Source organism: Pelophylax lessonae, assembly GCF_965119305.1.
Source record: "Pelophylax lessonae genome assembly, chromosome: 3".
NCBI lineage: Eukaryota > Metazoa > Chordata > Amphibia > Anura > Ranidae > Pelophylax > Pelophylax lessonae.
In genome coordinates, this window is record NC_138770.1 from 267,884,112 (window position 1) to 267,905,214 (window position 21,103).

General features: G+C 42.3%; 1 protein-coding gene across 1 annotated transcript in view; it reads left to right on the forward strand.

Annotated features, from left to right (window-relative positions):
• FNDC3B (fibronectin type III domain containing 3B) overlaps positions 1-21,103 on the forward strand; it is a 512,453-nt gene that overhangs the window by 175,595 nt on the left and 315,755 nt on the right. The window lies entirely within an intron of this gene.

Here is a 21,103-nt window from a genome sequence, read left to right on the forward strand (position 1 = left end):
CTGACGTCTGTGTTAGGCTGGAGCTGCAAAGCTTTTCTCACACTAGCCCGTTCATATGTGACACTGAAACCTCCAAATCCCTCACTGTGGTTTCTGGGGCCTGGGAGCATGATTCAGTCAGCCTTTTAGAGTAAAAATTACAGTGGGTTTATGTTTCTTCCACCTACAAGGACTAAATAAATGGGTTTATTTAGGTACAAAATTCAGTAGTCCTGGTGCTGTATGTGTTCCAGCCTACTGTGTCTGACAAGGGTATGCAAGGCCATCCAGTAAATTTAGTTATATGTCCCCTTAGTCATCTAACCAGACTATATTTAATCAGACCGTGTATAATGCCAGCAATCATACAGTTCCATCATAGCTCCGAGCCTGCATCAAATTGCATAATCTTAAAGCAGAATTTATATACTGTAGATGGAGTTTTTGCTTGCTTGCTATCATTAATTTCAGGGGCAGCTAATTGTCCATGGAAACAGTTGTAACGTTTCAAAATACAAAATGAAAATTCCTTTATTGTTCTTTTTTAAATAAATATAATGGCAAGCTTAGTAGCATTATACAACCCTCTGACAGAAGGATGGGCTTAAAGAGACACCAAACTCTTGTTTAAAAAAAATTCTTAACTTAGAAAAGTACTTTCTATTGCTGTCTGCCTCCTCCAAATTCCCTTTTTTTTTTCCTTTTCTGTTTTGATCTGACTTCCTTCTGGGGGGTGGCTATGTTTGTTCTCCATGGTCCCTCTGGATGTAGGACTGTAGCCAAACTCTCTTAATCACTTCCAAGATGGACTTTGGACCATGGGGTTTGTAGTAAGCATAGAGCAGTGCACATGACCATAACTAACATGCAAACAAACAGGAGTGAGGGGGAAAAAGGGGAAGTTTGAGAGCTTATGGAGGCCATTGCAGAAAAAACATAGAAACAATTTCATGAAAATAACATTACAGGGCCATTAGGTAGTGGATTTGTATGGTTAATTTTTGGGAAATAGGGATATTATTTAGTGTCATATTAAACATCCATTGGTTGGTGAGTGTAGTAGTCTCACTATTGCCGTGTCTTAGGTGCAAAGGTAAATAGCATACAGTACTCTTCATCTTTTATGTGCATACATGGGTAGTGCAAAGATTACCAGTATAATGGAACTATTTTTTATATAATAGTATAGTGGTAGTGCAAGAACGATTTTGTTTTTACCTTTCATTGGATTAGAATAGTTGGTAATTCACTTTTTGTTTTGGAATGCTACACTTTTCACATCTCCCTTTGTTCTTCGCCTCAACAAAGGTCCAATTCTCTACCTTATTCTTGTTACCAGTACTGATGTTTTTTTTCTTTTTGCTTTTATTACTGGTTATCCATCCCAGCAAGACATAACAGAGCTTTAGGTAGACATTTTCATTTAGGTTCTATTGAATTTTAGCAACACACACAGCTCTATAGCTCCGCTCAAGAATGGACTCTCTTTATACATAAACAATCTGGGTGTTGCCCACTATAGTCCATCTCCAGTCCCTTTAAAATAAAAAATAAATATCAGCTGCACCCTGCTTAGCTTCTCTGAGCGTATTTTTTTTAAAGTCAATGAATTGACTGCATACAATGTCTCCACCCAACCTTCCCTGATGTGTTTCACCACTCCTGGCTTGCTCACAAGGCTAGGGGGAAAAGGGAAATACGCTATGAGGAACTGAGTGGAGTGCAGCTGATATTTTTTCACATTATATTTAATAATGTTGAGAAACATTAGCATAGCTTACTACACTATGTCCAGTGACCCAAATACATCTCACTAAGTAAGTCTTTCAGTTTGGAGGTAATTATATCCATGCAGTATAAGGTCATTGATTACAACAAATGGAGCAGTATATAGAAGAAGCCTAATTGCACTTTTTATATATATATTCAGCTTAGCAGCATTGGTACACAAAAAGTTTTTATAATATTGAAAGCTAAATGGTGGATATAGTTAGAAGGAATTTTACTGGCTTGTTTTTGCAAGTTTCAGATATAATTATATATATGACAATTGTTTCAAATAGTGCTATGTTCTAAATTGCCCAATGGTACCTATATAAAGAGTAAAAGCTTTAAAAAAAAGCACACGCTTTGTAGCAGGAGTTGGACTGGGTCACCATCAAAACCATTGCTAGTAACTTACTCACACCCCAGCAGATTCCTGCCACTGTCCTTCCAATGCCATACAGTTATTGACAGGGCACTGCAGGTCCAATAGGAGGGGTAATTTTCCAATAGGAACACAGACACCAAAAAAAAAAAAAAACTTGCCAGGTGTCCTACCCCTTTCCTACTATATCAAATGCACAGAAAGAAAAGGTTTTGGATTTAGATGCACTTTACTAAAAAGCTTAAAGATAAAATCCAGGTACATTTGTTTTATATAGTTACATTGGTTCAGCTTGGATCAGTGCATATGAATATACCCTATCTGGCCAATTCTCCTGGAAGCTGCAAATCACTGTAGCAGCCACTGATACTACAGTAATCTCTACTAGCTTCTGGGTCCACTGCCCAGCGGTTGCCCTGCTGCTTACTGAACACAGGAGGTTGTTTGGGCACGGGTGACATTCAGAAAGTGCTTTGCTTTTTTTCAATTAATGCAACACATTCCCTAATTGAAATAGCTGGAGACTGATGTCACCTCCCCACCTCTTCCTCTTCCTCGTCAGAACAGTGAGATAATGCAAAGTGTTGTCTGAATGGTACCCATGCCGAGTGTGCTACCTCTTGTGCAGACTTGTATAAAGTACTCAAAATTTCTACTTGAGTAAAAGTACAAGTGCTCGATCAAAAAGTGACTTGAGTAGAAGTGGAAGTGCTCGCAGAAAAAGTTACTTAAGTAGAAGTACTAAAGTATTCAACATTTTTTTTACTTAAGTATTGCAAATAGTTTTTTCAAAAAATTTGCTACTTAAGTACTAAAAGTAAAAAGTACCAGTAGTTTTGAAAAAAAATTTCTACTCAAGTACTAAAAGTAGAAGTACAAGTACTGTGTTATGTAGTTATTAAAGAAAGAAGTCAAAAGTTTGAACATCATATTGTTTTTTATTATTTCAAATGATTTATTCAAATGATTAACCTAAAGGACAATCACAATTCCTTAGGCTGTAACTTTTTGTAAACAAAAAACAGATAAAGTATGTCCCTCCCTTCCCCTTTTAAAGCATCCACCTTTTAAAGCATCCACCTTTTAAAGCCAGGGGTGGTCTCCTTCCTGAGCTTCCTCACTCTCACAGCCACGCAGATCACTTGAAGTTGAAGGGCCAGGGGTGGAAGGTGGTGTTTTTGGTTCGTCCATCTTTTCAGCTGATCAAAAGGCAGAACAGGAGAATGCGCAGTCTTCTTAATCGCGGTTTGATTTGATTTGCTCAATTGACGATGATGTGCCAGGCCAGCTTCATCAAACCTTGCAACGCTTAAAGTGAAAAATGCATCAAGAACTACTAACAAAGTGGCTGTGCTAAAAATGCTAATAAAGTGCCTGCAATTATATATATATTCTTCTTGTATTCAAAATCATCGCCCACAGTATCAAAAATAAAGTGACATGTCTGTGCTAAATGCAGTTCAAATTATTCCCACAATGTAAATGTAATTCATATAAAATATATATGACAATACCACAATAAAATAAGTTGTGATTGTGAATAAGTTAGGTGCAAGTTTAAGTGTGTAAACTAAACTTTATAAGGAAAAGTCCATAACTGAATTCCAGTGTGCAATCTAAGAAGTGCTTGTCACTTGCTGTCAGATGCTTCCACCTTTCTTCTGTGATCTGCTCAAGTAAAGTGGTGGACTGGATAGCCTCTCTCTCTGCCTCTCACCTTAGTAGCACTGGCACTGCACTGGTTCAAAAAGCTGTCTATATTATTTTCATTATAAGAACTTGTCAGAACATGCTTCCACCACCTGTCCTTCACACTAGTAGTGCTCATTTGCTTTGCTCAAGTCAAGTGCCACTGCCAGTGGCCACTGCAGTGCAGGCACAGCCGCACAGGCAGAGGCAGGCCGCAGGAAGCACAGGCCGCACCACAACACTTATGGTCCATGGACCATGGATGGTCAGATAATAATCATCATAGCCGTCAGTCTCACTCTTCTTGGTTCAAAAAAGCCACCCATGACCCCTGTGTATATAATATAATATATTAATATTTTATATTGATTATTTGATTCTCAAATGGCACATTTGCCATGGCAAGGATTAGGCCCTCTCCACGGTCCACCTCACTCACCTCATAGAGAAGAAGATGAGATGACGGAGAAAATGTTCCCGCGTCCCGCGTCCAGGGCCGGCCTTAGGTGATCAGGCGCCCTGTGCGAGCTAATCCCGTGGCGCCCCCCCCCGCGCAAATTTTCTTGCACCTTTTTTGCACTTTATTTGACTTTTCTTTTTTATGATCACTAATAACTTAGCCCCCCTTACATAAGAGCCCCCCTTACATCAGAGACCCCCAACACAAAGCCCCCCTTAAATCAGAGACCCCACACACAGAGCCCCCTTACATCAGAGACCCCACACACAGAGCCCCCCTCACATCAGAGACCCCCAACACAAAGCCCCCCTCACATCATAGACCCCCGACACACAGCCCCCTTCACATCATAGACCCCCCGACACAAAGCCCCCCTTACATCAGAGACCCCCCACACAAAGCCCCCCTCACATCAGAGACCCCCCACACAGAGCCCCCCTCACATCAGAGACCCCCGACACAAAGCCCCCCTCACATCAGAGACCCCCACACAGAGCCCCCCTCACATCAGAGACCCCCCACACAGAGCCCCCCTCACATCAGAGATCCCCCACACAAAGCCCCCCTCACATCAGAGCCCCCCCTCACATCAGAGACCCCCCACACAGAGCCCCCCTCACATCAAAGACCCCCGACACAAAGCCCCCCTTACATCAGACCCCCCCTCCCATTTCATGAAGAATGTATGTGTCCCATTTCATGAAGAATTTACTATTGAGGACCCCCCCTCCCCACGGAGCCCCCCACATCAGAGAGCCCCCCGCACATCAGAGACCCCTACACAAAGCCCCCCTAACATCAGAGACCCCCTACACACACACACACACACACACAAAGCCCCCCTCACATCAGAGACCCCCCCACAAAAAGCCCCCCTTACATCAGACCCCCCCTCCCCACGGAGCCCCCCACATCAGAGAGCCCCCCCTTACATCACAGACCCCCCACAAAAAGCCCCCCCCACACATAGCCCCCCACATCAGAGAGCCCCCCCTTACATCACAGACCCCCACACATAGCCCCCCTCACACAGAGCCCCCCCCCCACACATAGAGCCCCCCCTTACATCACAGACCCCCCCCTTACATTTTTTGAAGGAGAGAGATGTCACTTACTTTACTTTGTCTGCAGCTTTTTTTTTTCTTTAAACTTCCCGCCCACACATCCCCGGGAGTGTGGGCGGGCAAGAGGAGGAGAAGGGGCGGGGCGAGGAGGAGCTGACGATCTCTCCTCCCTGCACTGACGCCAGAGGAGAGATCGTCAGCTCCTCCTCGCCCCGCCCCTTCTCCTCCTCCCGCCCGCCCACACTCCCGGGAATGTGTGGGCACTGGGCAGGAAGTCAGCGTGGATTCCGTGGAAGGATCAGGCTGAGCTGTGTGAGAGATACACAGCTCGCCTCACTGCAGCAATAGGTGATCGAGGCACGGCTGCACAGCGGGAGGTAAGCGGCGGCCGCGGCCTGTGTTAACCCTGTCCAGGCCGCAGTCGCCGCTCACCTCCCGCTGTGCAGCCGTGCCTCGATCACCTATTGTTGCAGTGAGGCGAGCTGTGTATCTCTCACACAGCTCAGCCTGATCCTCTGCGAGCTGTGATGGCCGCACGGCGCCCTTGTTGCCCATGGCGCCCTGTGCGGCCGCACAGCTCGCACACCCCAAAGGCCGGCCCTGCCCGCGTCACAACTCCTCTCCGTAAGGGCCCTAAGGGGTGGAGTCTGAGTGACACACAACACATCTAGAGGCAGAGACCTCGAGCGGGAAGACGGCAGCATGGCTCCTCCTGTGCGGTCTTAACTTGATGATCATGACAGTGATTCCGCGGGCCGCGGCGCGAGCGAGGCTGTGGGATTGATTGAATTGAGTTGTGCTGCCTACTGCTACACGCTACCTACTACTAAATTGTGAGTCAGTATATTTTATTTCATTTTTATATATAAAAGCGGTATTGTTGAGCACTACTAGCCACTAGATGTCCTGGCTGTCACTTTGTCACGTGTTGGGGAATCACAGCGGCTCGGCTCCAGAAGTGGCGGGTGTCCCCGTCATCCTGCCAGGGCCGCCAAGAAGTTCATCAACTAATCTTAAGTTATTAATATCTTATGAGGAGAGGACCAATGAGATTGAGAATTGAAATAATTAAATATATATGGCTTTTTGAACCAGTGCAGTCAGTGCCACAGTGCCACCCAGACGCTATCCACCAGTGCCACCACTATTAAGTGTGTTGGTCGGTCACTCGAGCACTGAAGGAGGTGGAAGCATCTGACAAGTGAAGTGACACTTTAGATTTGCACACTGGAATTCATTTATGGACTTTTCGTTATAGATAGGTTTACACACTTCAACTTGTTGCACGCACCTGACCTTACTTATTTCATAACTTATTTTATTGTGATTTATTGTCATATTTTATATGAATGGAATTTACTGTTACATTGTGGGAATAATTATTTTCACTGCATTTAGTCTCGGTTCACACTTGTGCGATGCGGGAAGGCTGCGAATTCGCAGCCTACTCCCGCATCGCAAACGCACCCCTGGCAGTTCACACTGCCATATGCGATACGCAGGGGTGTCAATGAAATCTTAACGACACCCCCAGTTTGATTGCATATCGCAGTGCGATCTGACAGTTCGCACAGGAACGGATCGCACAAGTGTGAACCACTGTGCGATCCGATCCTGATGCGGCTGGAAAAAAGGGTCCTGTGCGTGTTTGGTGCGGATACAATGCGAATTCAGCCATACAAAGTGTATGGCTGAATTCGCATCCGCACCTCCAATCGCATGTAATGAAGGAGCAGTGCGCTCCGAATTACATGCGATCGGCGCACTCGCACAAGTGTGAACCGGCCCTTAGGCTTTAGCACATTCATGTACTTTATTTTTGATACTGTGTGGAGTGTGGGCAGGGCACTGGGGGCAACGATGATATATCGATTGCACAGGCACTTTATTCGCACAGCCAAGTTGTGTTTGTTAGTAGTTTCTTGATGCACTTTAAGCGCTGTAGAACAATTTATTTGTTTGTTTCATATTTTCTTTTTATTGGAAAGATTTGGTATAGCAGCTTTTATTATACACAGCCTTTATTTTCGTATGCGCTGATTTACAAATGACATTATACACATTTTTTTGAGCTTTATGCAACCTGCCATCTACTGTTCTGGCAGTGGTAATTTTTTTAAAAGTAACGAGTAACTATGCAGCACAAAAAAAAAATACTTGAGTAGAAGTATTGAAATCATCGGAAAAATGTAGTGAAGTAAAAGTAGAAGTAGGAGAAAAAAATTCTACTCTAGGAAAGTACAGATACCGCTTTTCGGTACTTAAGTACAGTACTTAAGTAGTTCTACTTCGTTACTATACATCTCTGCTCTTGTGTTCAGTAAGAAGGAGGGTAGCTGGTCAGCATGGGACCAGGAAGCTAGTGGAAATCACTCTAGTAATGGTAGGTAGATCATTGTAGTAATGCTAGGTTAGATCTTGCCTTGTAGTAGGCAATATCTACTTGACTTGCCTCTTCTAATGCTCACGCTAAGAAGCTCACAGTAACCAGTGAAATCGGAATAACCATATTTATTGTCAAGTTTTTATTAAACAATTTCAGAGATTAAATTACAAGCGATTAGTATGTAAGAACATGTTACATAATAAAAGAGGAAAATGATACAAACATTGATCTCAAGGAGGATTCTCCGAAAGAGATTGAATAGCCAGATACAAATATTATCTGTACAGCTAAACAGGGTACACATAAATGCAAAGTGCTAACAAAATAAAAGAGAGCTTATAACTATCTAATGTAAAAGAAAAAAAAAAGAAGAAAAAGTGTGTGTGTGTGGGGTAGCTGTGAGAGTATCCCCTATATAAATAAGAAAAACTCTAAACACGGTGAAGACCAAACGGCAGGGAATCTAGAGGCTGCTCGACTTATGGAAATTAGGGAGAGAAGTGTCCAAAGACATACATAAATAAAAAAAGGGGGCGGGGTATGAAAACGGGTTAGAGTACCTAATTTTAGTACAGAAGAGGAGCCTGTACAAGACAAAAAATAAGGCTGGGGTTCAGCTTAAAATAATATATCAGACCTGACTAAGTCACAGTTTTGCAAGACAGGGAGAAGAAGGAGTTTGGACCAATAGGAGGTGAGATGGGAAAAGTGATAGTTGTGTTACTCCTTGTAAGAACTAATATTTTCTTATATTTACTAATGTACACAGAAATAAAACCTTTTTAAAATGTTTATGTGGTGCAAAGCACCAATATTCTTCAGCATTGTAGAATACCCCTTAAATATCTTCCATGAGCATCTTTTCCCCTGCTCATTTTCTTGCACCCCATAAGTCACATATTGGAACATTTCAGGAAAGATACATTATGTCACATTTGTTTTACATACTCTCAGTCCAAAGTGTGCATGGCCAGTTTGAAGCTTTGTAGGAAGTCAAAAAGTTCAAAGTGCTGCAATAATATCCATTCCAGATGTGTTTAAATCAGGGAAAATCTTTTTTTTATGTATTTTTATGAGGAAAGTTCAATATGTTTTCAATTCTTTGTATGAATCATTGGTCTTTCTTACAAATTAAATAAATGGTCAGAGTCTAAGACAATTTTGTCTGGAGTTTATTATTATTGTTGTTGTTAGTGCTTTTATAATTCTATTGTGAGAAGTGACGATTTAATATTGAGCCTCCTTAATATAAACTTCTGAGGACCCCACACAGTTCTGTCACAGGATAATTAATCACTTCCTGTGCTACAAGTGAATGTGTATTATTGGAACATGTGTGTGCATGTAAAAGGTACACTAACTGACTATTAAAATATCATTACTTCAGGGTAAATTCTATTGAGTAAAGCTCAAAAACTAAAAGTTATTGTCCTAAAAGTCTATATGGGGTCATTTTACTAATGCAGGGATCCTCAAACTACGGCCCTCCAGCTGTTGAGGAACTACACATCCCATGAGGCATTGTAAAACTCTGACATTCACAGACATGACTAGGCATGATGGGAATTGTCGTTCCTGAACAACTGGAGGGCCATAGTTTGAAGACCCCTGTACTAATGTATAAGATAAATTTGAGGAAGTAGGAATATATGCTCTGTATGTACATGTGTATGTTGTTTCCATAATGGTTTTCTAGGTTTTCTAGCATTCATTAGATTAACCAGTGGTAGACATACTGTAGAATACATAGGATTCCTGTGTAAAGAAAGAATTTGGGCCCCCGCTTTGGAGTTAATCAGGGTATGCCACCTACAGATCTAGTCATTTTTGTTTTCCAAAGGTAATGAAGTGCGCTAAGTCAGTGTACAGAGTCTCTCAGAAATATACTATATAACTAGGCAAAACACTGAGATGGTCTGAGTCAGCCCAAAAGTTGCAAAGACTGGTTGCAGGGCTGTGACCTAATAACCAGCAGAACTTACTTTCCAGAAAGAAATGTCATGTACTAAAGTTCTGACTCTCAGCTGTTTTCAGCTGGTATCGTTCCCCCTGGCAGATGTTAATGACTTGTCCAAGATGTAGGGTCTAAGCAACTGATGGTTTTCACCAGAGCTGCTGAAGGTAGAGATGGACCGGAGACCCTAGTGGTCATGATTTACTTCAGTTCAAACTTTCACCAGGATACGACCCTCAGTATTGCCTCACTAAAGAGGTGGCTGGACCAAAGAGGCTATAGTGCACACATATAATTTAATAGAACTCTGAAACTCCTGGCAGGGGTTCTGCAAGTACCATCAGTAATCATGGCAGGGATTCTGAGAGTAGAAGTTCTCGAAGTCTTGGCAGGGATTCTGCGAATACCATAATCATAGCCAACTGAGTGGAAAGGAGCTTAGACAAGTAAGTGTAAGCTGGGCATTGACAGAAATTCCTCCATACATCTTGTTTTGTAGATGTAGGAATGTGTTAGTTTTTTTTAAAAAAAAAATAAAACTGTCTATGCCAAGGGTATAGAATTAAAATTCACGGAGGTCGGGTCAGTAAACTTTTCTTACAGCAGAGGTCCGAATTGCATGTTTGCGTGACAACTCAGACCCTTTACTTCACGGCCCCCCGTATTTATATCACAGTCCTCTTCGTATATCAGTGTCCTCAGTCCCCCCTTCACATCAAAGTCCCCCCAAATCATAGCCTCCCCCTTTACTTCACAGTCCCCCCCTTTATGTCACAGTTTCCCCACCACGTCCCAGCCTCCAACCACATCACAGTTTCCCCCACTTTATATCACCCCCCTTTACGCCCCAGTTCCCCCTTTTATGGCACAGCCCACCCCCCTCATAGCAGTGTCTTTAGAGCCCTTCACCCCCCTTCATAGCAATGTCCTCAGCACCCTTTATAGCAGTGTCCGTAGCTTCCTTCACTTCCCTTCAAAACAGTGACCTTAACCCCCTTCATAACAGTGTCCTTAGCCCCCTTCACCCCTTCCCCCTTCATAGCTGTGTGCTTGGCCCCCTTCACCCCCCTTAATAACCATGTCCTTAGCCCCCTTCACCTCCTCTTCATAACAGTTTCCTCATCCCTCCTTCCTTTTTACAGTGGTGCTTGCATCCACACACACAGTCCTACCTTACATAGGGCAGGTCTGAACAGAGGGCGGAAGCTTCAGAACTTTTCTTGTTGACAAGCTGGTGATTGGTTGCTAGGACTGCTCAGTGTCCTAGCAACTAAATACCCACTTGCAGTTTCTACCCAAGGACCTCCCAGCCTGCCACCTCTCCCATCCACTACCATGCTGCAGGGATGACTGTACGGCATCTGGGAGTAAAAACAGGAGTGGGACCTACAAAGTGACCAGGCAACAAAGAAAGAAAGAGTTCAGGCTCCTAAGTGGCGTGCCTGCTACTGTCCGGGTGGGACTATCATTTGGTCCGCATCCGAGAAGCGGTCTGACATTTAGTGATGCCTGGTCTATGCCCAGCTAAAAGGTGACATTACACTTTCCATCCTGTAACTGGCAACAATATGCAAGCCAAAGGAATACTTACCTGTCTTCACACATCCCTCTGTCACTGGCCGGATGCTAAAGAAAATGGGGCAGAATTTCACTAGGCAGCGAGATAGTGATAGTGGTGTCTCACTCAGCCAGCAAGCCAATAAGGGAGTGACTTGTGCTAGCAAGTATTCAATTATCCTTCCCTGTCTGTTGCTGCCAGCCAAAGGATCATGCATTAGCTAAAGAGCAAAGGTGAAGTACAGTAACCCATAGCAATTTGATTTAACTTTATTCACACTTGGCTCTCTAACTTTTGAATTAGCCTAGTTGTGCTTTTGCACTCTTTCAGTAAAAAGAATGGAAACTTACAACATGAATAAAACTGGAGTCCTCTGGTGCCTGCAAATGTCTTCCTGGAACTCTAGGACCCCCTAAATCCAGGATGCTTGCATATACATACACCCTCTTAGGTTAAAATAAGTAATGGATTGTATGCCTCCTTCTGCTGCCAGCACCAAACTATTGGCTACTGAGCCATATGGGCCAGCAGTTGGGTTTCAAAGGTTTGGATGTACACAGTTTGCGTCTGGGGAAACTCATCTGTCCCTGTATGTAAATAAAAGCTTTAATGTATGGCTACCAGCATACAGCTGCAGCCTTTCAGGTGGCTGTACACAAACTACTGTCACTTCTTTTTTTTAGGTGTATGGCTCTCTGCGCCCATGTGAATTAGCCTTTACACTGTTGCAGATACACTGAGCTGCTTCTGCTCATGGATAGGGGAGGACTGAGCCTGACCCTTACTGACTTTCAGCAACAGTGCTTTTAATCCAGAAAACAATAAGCGGGGCTAGGTGTGGGCAGGCGCTGATTGACAAGCTACAAGAATGTGAATCGGGAGTGACAATGCTGATAGCCACATTTTTTCATTCCACTGTAGTGCAAGCAGGCACAACCTTTGTGAGAGTGGCAATTCTGAATTGAAGGGCAGTGCAGCATTGTTGCCACACCATCACAGGAAGCTTCATTAGGTCAACTTCACTAGCAGGATCAACTGGTAATTGTGAGACTTTGCAGGATGATTAATTGGGAAATCTAAAGGCAGGTCACTTTGCTTACATTTTGCTTTCCTTGATTCACCCTCCTTTCGCCATCATCAGCATGCGAATAACATTTTTAAATAAACCCTTTCTATTTGCAGTACATACCCATTTTTGACCCTGCTCCTATGGGCAATACAGGCAGATCATGGCTGTTGGGTGGGGCTGCATAGATCTCTGAAAACAGCAGTAAGTGAAAGTGATGGCCCAGAGACAGTAAGGCTGGGGTGGAGAGTGCTAGATGCTGCTGGATGTCCTCCAGCCAGGAAATGAGGTTGGCTTTGTCTGACTTGTTGCAGCTCACAGTGAGCAGTTAAATCAGAGAAGCAATTTCAGATAACGAAGGGAGCAAGTACAACTGTGCGAGACTGAAAGTAAGGATGGAGTTCAGCTTTAAGTGCTCCAGCAAACCATATGTTATGGGGGGGCTTGGTTCTATGTTAATCATAGTAAATGTCACAAAATAATCCAGGTAAAATAGTTTATTAAAGAGGAAGTAAACCCTCCTCTACAACTTGTACCTATAGGTAAGCCTATGATAAGGATTACCTATAGGTACTGTAAATATCTCCTAAACATGTACCGTTTAGGAGATATTTACCTTACATGCAGCCAGTGACGTCACTGGCGCATGTGCTCTGAAGGAACGGCCGCTCGTGCCGTTCCTTCAGAGTCCCGTGCCGTGACTGTCGGCTCTCGCCCGCGTGCGCGGCAGTGACGTCACCGCGGCTCCGGCCAATTAGATGGCCGGATGCCGCTATCCCGGAAGACGGGCGACTGGACATGTCGCCCATCATAGAGGTGAGTGAGCGACACGGTGGGGGCTCGTTCTAAGGTAATTATTGCATAATGAGCTAGTATGCGATGCATACTAGCTCATTATGTCTTTCTCTTGCAGGATGAAAAAAAAAAGAGGAAAAAAAATGCGAGTTTACAACCTCTTTAAGTTTGTTGCAGCCCCTTTAAACTTAAACAATAATTTTGGTGACTGTTATTAGAGAGGCTTTTATATTAGCCAATGTACATTTTAGATTTAGTGAACCTTAAATGTTTGAGGTTTCAAACATGTGTGGGAGTTCAGACTCCTAGTCTTCCCTATTTTCCAGGCTTTGAGCTCTGTATACTTGTGAAAACCAAAAGTACTGGACTGTGCTGCTTGTCGACTGCTCCAGACAGTTATGAATGTGACCTGGCAAGCAGCAGGGTTTCCTGCTGACGTGGCTTCCCACAACAGGAGCAGAACAGAGCTGCTTCAGTGTACTGCAGAGGAGACGGTTAAACGATGAATCACCAGCACAGCTATGAGAAAAAATGGAATCAGGATCATGCTAATGATCATAAGTTCATAACAAAGAAAATCGCCTTTCTAAGTTGAAAAAGATAGGACAAATTAACTTGAGTTTAAGTACGCAGAATTGTCTAAGTTGTTGCATACATTATAAAGAGTTTATTATCCCAGAATCAAACTAGCATGCTAGGACCAAGAATCAAACTCATATGCCAGGACCAAGAACCTAAACTCTTACAGTAGGACCAAGAATCAAACTCTTAATATACTAGGACCAAGAACCAAACTCCTATGCTAGAATCAAGAATCATACTCATGCTAGGACCAAGATTCCAACTCATATGATATGATAGGACCAAGAATAAAACTCATAAGATAGTACCAAGAATCAAACTCTTGTTATACTAGGACCAAGAATCAAACTCTTATACTAGGACCAAGAATTCAACTCATATGATAGGACCAACATTCAAACTCATATTATACTAGGATTAGGAATCAAACTAAAATGCTAGGATCAAACAACAAAGTCATATGCTAGGATCAAGAATCAAACTCTTATTATAATTTGACCAAGAATCAAACCGTTATACTAGGACCAAGAATCAAACTGTTATTATACTATGACCAAGAATCAAACTTTTATTATACTAGGACCAAGATTCAAACTGTTATTATACTATGACCAAGAATCAAACTGTTATTATACTATGACCAAGAATCAAACTGTTATTATACTATGACCAAGAATCAAACTGTTATTATACTATGACCAAGAATCAAACTGTTATTATACTATGACCAAGAATCAAACTGTTATTATACTATGACCAAGAATCAAACTGTTATTATACTATGACCAAGAATCAAACTGTTATTATACTAGGACGAAGATTCAAACTGTTATTATACTAGGACCAAGAATCAAACTGTTATTATACTAGGACGAAGATTCAAACTGTTATTATACTAGGACCAAGAATCAAACTGTTATTATACTATGACTAAGAATCAAACTGTTATTATACTAGGACCAAGAATCAAACTGTTATACTATGACCAAGAATCAAACTGTTATACTAGCACCAAGATTCAAACCCTTATTATTTTAGGACCAGGAATCAAACTCATATACTAGGTTTAGGAATCAAACTCACATGCTAGGACCAAGAATCAAACCTGTATGCTAGCACCAGGAATCAAACTTATACTTACCAGGGATTTTTTTTTTTTAATTCTTTAATGGGGGGTCCTGGCTCTGTCCCTAGTGCTATGAGGTTTCCCTAATTCCTCTGTGTTCTATATAGAGCAGTTCATCATTAAGAGTCAGACTCCTTGTAAAGGTAGTAATTATTGTTAGAGCTTGGAATTCAAATGAAAACATTTTACTGCTGAGGATCTAAGCTAAATAAATGTGTGTGCTGAGTTAAGGCCCGTACACACGTACCGATCGTCGGCATACAAACGTCGGTGGACGAAGGATCTGCCGATTGTACGCGTGTTAGTATGGTGCCTCCGACAGATGTCTGCGCACAATCCGCGGACAAAAGTCTTTCGTGCAAACATGAAAATATTTGTATGCCGACACCAGAACGGACGATTGTTCGCCTGTCAGTACACAATTCGGCCGACAGACCGCAGATTTGCAAGACTGGGCATGCTCAGAAAATAGAAAACACAGGGAAAGTTAACCATTACATGACATCACTTCTGCAGTCGGCGGACAAAATTCTTGTGCTGTCCTTGTGCTGTCTTTGCACTTTTCAGCAGACACCGACATCCCGGGGAGAAAAGAGGAACATTTGTAAGCCGACCATCGGTACGTGTGTACGGGGCTTTAGTGAGACAGAGTTGAATCAAGAAGACTGATGCAACGGACAGGCAACTAGCATTTGCAGAATAAGAAGTCACCAAAGCATGACACCTCCATATTTCTCTAAGGAAAGGTTTTCTTATTTTTTTTTTCTCTTGTTTTCTTTGTCCCTATGTGGAACTTTCCTTTTAATTCCTGTTACGGGGGGACATATTGGGATTATGAATCACCCCAGCCAATAAAAAAATTGACAGAGGCTTTAACACTACTCAACTCTGTCCAAAACTTAAGTTTTGTCTACAGATACCTTTAAGGCTTCCTTTTTTGACCCTAGTGGGATTAAATCAGGAATAAGTTTAAGGGTCAGGTAAATGCCTTCAGAAAAATTCCATTTTCCAACTTTCCCTTTCTGAATTTACAGTGGGTCTAAGCCTGTGTCCTACTTCTGTTTACTGGGAGTTGAAAAAGTCCAAGGTGTCTTAGCAGGGTTCTATCTTCAGTTTAACCCTTTCCTCGCCAACAACATGTCTTGTTTCTGTTTTTTTAGTAGGCCCCCAGCTATTTTGTAAAAATGATCTGGGCCACTGTATACATCTAATTTTGAAAATGATTAAAGCTGAACTTGAGGGATAAAAAAAGATTTACTCTTACAGGGGACCTCCTTCCTCACTACAAAGGTAATTACTTGTTTTGCTTAGGAGATGATGAATAAGGAGATATTCTTACTTTATTCCTTGTTCTCTCTTGGCAGCTGGGGTTCATCCCCACTCTCTGAAATGTGGATGGGCCCTTGGCATCCTGCTGTACAGTGGAAGACTGCTGGTCTTTCATTATAAGGGATGATGTCAGAAAGCTGCAATCAGGAGGCCAGTCACACAAAGAGAAGGAAGCCAGTGGGAGCAAGGAATACGTTAAATAGATCACCTTATTTATCATCCCTTAGCAGTTTACCCTTGCACTGGAAATGGGGACCCACTGCAAGGGTAAAACTGGCCATACACTAGTAGATTTTCGAATGAATGTTTGTGTAAACATTTGTACAAACATCTCATCAGTACATTCGTTAAGTGGTTGAATGTTGTTTAAAAAAACTTCAACATTTTGTTTACTTTTTATATTTGATTTTGAAATATAATTTTCCAAATGAAAACCACATTCACTGTTACAAATTTGTTCGTTTGTGAAAAAAAAATTATTTCCTGCTCCTTTAAATTTTCTAGCTACTGCAGTCAAACCAACATCAATTTGACCCTACTAATGGGTTCGAAAATCAAACAAATGCTCCTCAATTCAAATTTTTCTAGTGTATGGCTAGGTGTGTTTTTTTTTTGTTTTCTAAGTGTTTCGCTTAAAGTAGTATTAAACCCTCAGCATTTTTTAGTTTAACACATTGAACACAATAAAATAAACATTCCCCAGTAAACTCTTAGTTAAAATTCTTACATTAGCACTTACAATTTACTACTATTAGTGCTGCTGGCCCCTGCTGTCTTAGTGCTGCCATCTTAAGCTACAGAGCTTAGATCCCATGTGTCAAACACACGGCTTGTGATAGAATCCAGCCCACCAGGCCATTTCATGTGGCCCTCACATCTCTCCTGTTGCACCCCCCCTCACCTCTGCCTCACCTTGTTGCAGCAGTCAGGAGGACAGAACTCGTACTACAGATCCTGCCCCTCTCTGTGCAGCCACAGCATCCCCTTGTCTCTGCATCCCCTGGAATCTACATTCAGCAGACTCTGGCAGCTGACTCCAGCCCTCCTCTGGACCTCCTCTAGACCCTACACTCTCTGCTTCCCATCTCCGCTCCCAGCTCCTTCCTGTCAGCAGCACAGGGCAAGGGGGATGCACTGTGATGTAGGGGAGGGTGGGGGACTCTAGACTTCTGATGGGGGGAAGGGGGCTCTTGACATCGGATGTAAGGGGGAAAGTGTGGGGTACTCTGGACATCTAGTCTTACAGATACAATCGACCCTTTGAGGCAACCATAATACTGATGTGGCCTGCAATGAAATTAAATAGCCACCCCTGGCTTAGCTGTTTGTCATCTTAGGCTATTGAATAGACTCCCTCCAGAGGTGGTTCTAGCCAGCTCAGTAGATTGCTTTAAAAATGTCTGGATTCTTTCCTAAATAAACATAATATTACTGGGTACTCACATTTAGGCCTCATGCACACTGGACATGTTTACAGCTGCTGTTTTTGGTGTCAGACTTTTTTTTCTGCAGCCAGTAAACTCCCCAGCATGTTATCCTATGTGTCCATGCACACATAGGCAGTTATCAGCAGTTTTTGACAGGGGCGTTTTCTGGTTGGACAAAAAATACTCAGAACTAGTGGGTTTTGACAGGAGTTTCTCAGCTGTAAAAACGCTCTAACTCTGGCAAAAGCTGAAAAACGCTAAAACACGTGGCTATTCAGCATTTGTCAACATTTATGAGCCATAAGCTTTTGTGGCTACAGCTGAAAAAAGCTAAAAAACACTACTGCAAAATAGCTGAAAAACTCCTTCTACAGCTACAGCTTTCTACTGACGCTTTGAAAACGTCCAGTGTGCATGAGGTCTCATAGGTAAAGTTAATCCAGGGAATATCCGATTGCCTCTCGTTGGGGGATCAGGAAGGAATTTTTTCCCCTGATGGAGCAAATTGGATCATGCTTTGCTTGGGGTTTTTCGCCTTCCTCTTGATCAAGTGTGGGTAGGATTGTGTATATGGCATTGTATGGTTGTTTACTTTTGTTATTGATTGAACTAGATGGACTTGTGTTTTCTTCAACCTGACTAACTATGTAACTATGCATGCAAGAGTGGCTCCATAGGACACTGCAAGCGGAGGGAGCCAACCTTTAAACAGGAAACCTGGGTTAGCGGTCATGGCACCAGCTTAAACTTAAACACAGACAAGGATTAAAAGATAAAGAAGCTGCATCCTCATTAACCACTTGCCGACTGCCGCACGACTATCTACGTCGGCAGTCAGCCCCTCACAGGCAAAGTGACGTAGGTCTACGTCGCTAGCCTGTGAGGGTCTAGGGAGCGTGCGCCCCCTGGAGGCGCGCTCCCGCCGAAGGCGCGCTCCCGCGCGTGCGACCGGCGGACCCGAAGTCCGCCGGTCACTCTGCGATTGCCGCTGCAGAGGGAGTAAGTCAGGCAGCTTGTGTAAACAAGCCGCCTGTCATTCTCCCCTGTGTAGAAACTGTGATCACACGGTTCTACTATGTAGAACCGTTGATCACTGTTTCTACAGCCCAACAGACAGCCAATCACAGTTAGAATCACGCCCCTAGGGACACACACAGCCCCTCCCTCTCAAATAAAGTTAACCCCTTCACTACCAGTGTAATTTTGCAGTAACAGTGCATATGTATAGCACTGATTACTGCAGTAATGTCACTGGTAACCCCAAAAGTGTCAAAAATGTCAGTCAAGGGTCCGATCTGTCCGCCGCAATGTCGCAGTACCGCAAAAAAAAAAAAAAAAAAAAAAAAAAAAAATCGCAGATCACCGCCATTACGCGTTAAAAAAAAAACAACAAAAATGACAAAAATCTTTCCCTTTGTTAGTAAACGCGATAACTTTTGCGCAAACCAATCAAAATATGCTTTTTGCGATTTTTTTTACCAAACATATGTAGCATAAAACAAATTGGCCGAAAATAAAAAATTTTGATTTTTACATTTTTTTTTTTTGGGGAATTTCATTTAAAAAAAATGTGAAAAATATTGTTATTTTTGCAAAATTGACGCTCTTTTTTTGTTTATAGCGCATGATCAAAAAATCGCACAGGTGATCAAATACCACCAAAAGAAAGCTCTGTTTGTGGGAAAAAAAGGACGTCAAATTAGTTTAGGTACAGCGTTTCACGACCGCGCAATTGTCCGTTAAAGTCACGCAGTGCCGAATCGCAAAATACCCCCTGGTCAGGAAGGGGGTAAAATCTTCCAGGGCTTAAGTGGTTAAGTGAATAAATCAGCTGCCGAATGGGCTTTAAAAAGGAGGGTTTAATTTCACTTTAAATATTTTTAAGAAAACTTTGGCAGTACAATTCCAGCCCTACTGAATGCTGTGCTATATAAAAAATGGCCCAGCAGTCATTTTTACACATTATTTTGTTCTAGTTTTTCTTGGGTGTGAATCTGCTTTTTTTTTGTTGAAGTCTTTGGTCTATACGAGACCTTGGTTGCAATTATGTGTTTAATGTTGCTTTTGTTTGTTTGACCTGTGACATACAGGTCAGAGCTCCCTTCCTGGTCTACACGGGCCACAATTCTGCGAGCAGTGTTTACATCCTTGTGGCTTGCCACTGTCTGCTAATATCTCCTTCATAGCTGCCCTCCTGCTGAAAGCCCAGCAGACTGCGGTGACATCACTAATGACCTTCTATCTATGAGTCACCAAGGAACTCTGTGTTCCATTCAGTCACTTTGCAATTACGTGCACTCAATAAGATTCAGCCTAGAAGGAGAATGCTGGGTGCCGCTCATAAATTCATATTTCTTTCATAGTGATCCAGAAAGGATCTGTCAGTGAACCAGCCTGGTAATATTAAGGTTTGTAGTCACAGGAAAGCAAATTTTAGTTTTCTTTAGTCATTGGATGTCTTATGTGACAAGTACAGATATGAAATTAGGGGTAAGAGATGAGAATGCAGGGCGTAGTATTGACAGCATGTACAAAATAAATAAAAGACACATCAAATGGAAAGCAGCATGAGCGAGAAATGTGTGAAATGAGAAACGTTCAACTGTCAAAGCAAACTGTGCCTGGTAATATACAAGGAAAGACGATATAAGAAGAAGAAATGTCGATGGAACAGATTATATTAAGCAGAGGGAGTACAATGCAGGAGTAGATAGTAAACAGAGAAGGAATTAAAAGGAGTAGGACAATGATAGGTATTGAGTTGAACAATGTGGATAACATTACAGTGAAAGGTAAGGGAATGCCCATAGCAAAGACACTGGGAGCAGATGATAAGTCAAGCAAGATGAGAAAATGATACATATACATATAATACTCGTATACTAAGAAAGGGAGGTGAAATAGGAAGATAATAACTAGTGATATATGGATGGGTGGGTTACTAGGAAACATTCTGGTATGGGGTGTTGGGTATCTATGAAAAACAAAATGCTGCTTGGCCAACTAGATAGTCCTGGAATGACAAATGCTGTACTTTTAACTTTTACTCTTTGACAATTTTTATAATTTCAATACTAGCAATGCAATTTATGTAATCACATGTGGAGCGTGTTCCATTCAATACGTGGGAAAAAACTATCCAGAGACTCTGGAATAGGTTTTGAGAACATCTAGGAGACATCGAGTTTGAAAGTCCACTAATGTGGCTCGTCACTTTACTTTATGCATGGAGGTGACTTGTCCCTAGCACAGGTACAGGTTATTTTGAAAGTGAAGACCCCCCAAAGAGGGGATGTTTTTCGCCATCTTCTGTAAGACGGCAGTATTCAGGATTTTTAAGCTCCTTAAGACCAGGATACCAAAAGGGTTAAACTATGAGTGGGATGTTACACATTAAAATGAGTAGTGAGATAACTTAATATACAATTCTGTCCTGTTTGTTACTTCTTTTTTTGATATACCTAATTATCGGATGATATGTTGCTATAATATGTTAATATTTTTCAGATAATTTGTTTTGAGAGTAAATCCGTCCTACC